Consider the following 347-nt stretch of genomic DNA (forward strand, 5'->3'; position numbering starts at 1 on the left):
GCCCTGAGAAGGTTTGGATGCCCCATCCCTGGAGGGGTTCAAGGCCAGGCTGGATGAGGCTTTGAGCAACCTGGGCTAGTGGGACGTGTCCCTGCCCATGGCAGGGGTTTTTAAGATTTGGTTCTATTTCTCATGATGCTCCTCCAATCTGATTGGTAATACACAAAACTATTTTTCCCCAAGTCAGGTCTGTTTTGCTCGTGACGGTGACTGCTGGGGGATCGCTCCCTGTCCATCCCTTAACCCCCCAGCCTCATGTTACATTTTGTCCCCCTGTCCTGCTGCGGGGGGCAGTGACAGAGCAGCCTTGGGGGCCACCACCCCCAGCCAAGGTCACCCCACCGCAC

Source organism: Pterocles gutturalis, unplaced genomic scaffold (genome assembly GCF_000699245.1).
Source record: "Pterocles gutturalis isolate BGI_N339 unplaced genomic scaffold, ASM69924v1 scaffold5132, whole genome shotgun sequence".
In the NCBI taxonomy this organism is placed as follows: Eukaryota; Metazoa; Chordata; class Aves; order Pterocliformes; family Pteroclidae; genus Pterocles; species Pterocles gutturalis.